Source organism: Lampetra planeri, unplaced genomic scaffold (genome assembly GCF_965212315.1).
Source record: "Lampetra planeri unplaced genomic scaffold, kcLamPlan1.2.h2 scaffold_288, whole genome shotgun sequence".
NCBI lineage: Eukaryota > Metazoa > Chordata > Hyperoartia > Petromyzontiformes > Petromyzontidae > Lampetra > Lampetra planeri.
In genome coordinates this window covers 1-2500 of record NW_027615115.1, presented here as the reverse complement: position 1 = coordinate 2500, position 2500 = coordinate 1, and positions in this window count along the sequence as shown.

Sequence of the window (2500 nt, the reverse complement as noted above, 5' to 3'; positions counted from 1 at the left end):
GCCGGTCAGTCAGTCAGTCAGTTAGTTAGTCACTCAGTCACTCAGTCAGTTAGTCACTCAGTCAGTCACACACTCACTCACTCAGTCACTCACTCACTCAGTCACTCACACACTCACTCACTCACTCAGTCACTCACTCACTCAGTCACTCATACACTCACTCACTCACTCGAGCCCTCGACGCGACCTTCAGCGACTTTGGGCGCGAGAGGGACAGACTTGGCATCCCTGCCGGTCAGTCAGTCAGTCAGTTAGTTAGTTAGTCACTCAGTCAGTTAGTCACTCAGTCACTCAGTCAGTCACTCACTCACACACTCACTCACTCAGTCACTCACTCACTCAGTCACTCACACACTCACTCACTCACTCGAGCCCTCGACGCGACCTTCAGCGACTTTGGGCGCGAGAGAGACAGACTTGGGATTCCTGCCGGTCAGTCAGTTAGTCAGTTAGTTAGTCACTCAGTCACTCAGTCAGTTAGTCAGTCAGTTACTCATACACTCAGTCAGTCACTCAGTCAGTCAGTCACTCACTCAGTCACTCACTCACACACTCACTCACTCAGTCACTCATACACTCACTCACTCACTCGAGCCCTCGACGCGACCTTCAGCGACTTTGGGCGCGAGAGGGACAGACTTGGCATCCCTGCCGGTCAGTCAGTTAGTCAGTTAGTTAGTCACTCAGTCGGTTAGTCACTTAGTCACTCAGTCAGTCACTCACTCAGTCACTCACTCACACACTCACTCACTCAGTCACTCACTCACTCAGTCAGCAAAGACGTCGTGTCGCGAGCCCTCGACGCGACCTTCAGCGACTTTGGGCGCGAGAGGGACCGACTTGGCATCCCTGCCGGTCAGTCAGTCAGTCAGTTAGTTAGTCACTCAGTCACTCAGTCAGTTAGTCAGTCAGTTACTCATACACTCAGTCAGTCAGTCAGTCACTCACTCAGTCACTCACTCACACAATCACTCACCTCACTCAGTCACTCATACACTCACTCACTCACTCGAGCCCTCGACGCGACCTTCAGCGACTTTGGGCGCGAGAGGGACAGACTTGGCATCCCTGCCGGTCAGTCAGTTAGTCAGTTAGTTAGTCACTCAGTCGGTTAGTCACTTAGTCACTCAGTCAGTCACTCACTCAGTCACTCACTCACACACTCACTCACTCAGTCACTCACTCACTCAGTCAGCAAAGACGTCGTGTCGCGAGCCCTCGACGCGACCTTCAGCGACTTTGGGCGCGAGAGGGACAGACTTGGGATTCCTGCCGGTCAGTCAGTCAGTCAGTTAGTTAGTCACTCAGTCACTCAGTCAGTTAGTCAGTCAGTTACTCATACACTCAGTCAGTCAGTCAGTCACTCACTCAGTCACTCACTCACACAATCACTCACTCACTCAGTCACTCATACACTCACTCACTCACTCGAGCCCTCGACGCGACCTTCAGCGACTTTGGGCGCGAGAGGGACAGACTTGGCATCCCTGCCGGTCAGTCAGTTAGTCAGTTAGTTAGTCACTCAGTCGGTTAGTCACTTAGTCACTCAGTCAGTCACTCACTCAGTCACTCACTCACACACTCACTCACTCAGTCACTCACTCACTCAGTCAGCAAAGACGTCGTGTCGCGAGCCCTCGACGCGACCCTTCAGCGACTTTGGGCGCGAGAGGGACAGACTTGGGATTCCTGCCGGTCAGTCAGTCAGTCAGTTAGTTAGTCACTCAGTCACTCAGTCAGTTAGTCAGTCAGTTACTCATACACTCAGTCAGTCAGTCAGTCACTCACTCAGTCACTCACTCACACAATCACTCACTCACTCAGTCACTCATACACTCACTCACTCACTCGAGCCCTCGACGCGACCTTCAGCGACTTTGGGCGCGAGAGGGACAGACTTGGCATCCCTGCCGGTCAGTCAGTTAGTCAGTTAGTTAGTCACTCAGTCGGTTAGTCACTTAGTCACTCAGTCAGTCACTCACTCAGTCACTCACTCACACACTCACTCACTCAGTCACTCACTCACTCAGTCAGCAAAGACGTCGTGTCGCGAGCCCTCGACGCGACCTTCAGCGACTTTGGGCGCGAGAGGGACAGACTTGGGATTCCTGCCGGTCAGTCAGTCAGTCAGTTAGTTAGTTAGTCACTCAGTCAGTTAGTCACTCAGTCACTCAGTCAGTCACTCACTCAGTCACTCACTCACACACTCACTCACTCAGTCACTCACTCACTCAGTCAGCAAAGACGTCGTGTCGCGAGCCCTCGACGCGACCTTCAGCGACTTTGGGCGCGAGAGGGACAGACTTGGGATTCCTGCCGGTCAGTCAGTTAGTCAGTTAGTTAGTCACTCAGTCGGTCAGTCAGTCAGTCAGTTAGTTAGTCACTCAGTCACTCAGTCAGTTAGTCAGTCAGTTACTCATACACTCAGTCAGTCACTCAGTCAGTCAGTCACTCACTCAGTCTCACTCACCCACTCACTCACCCACTCACTCAGTCACTC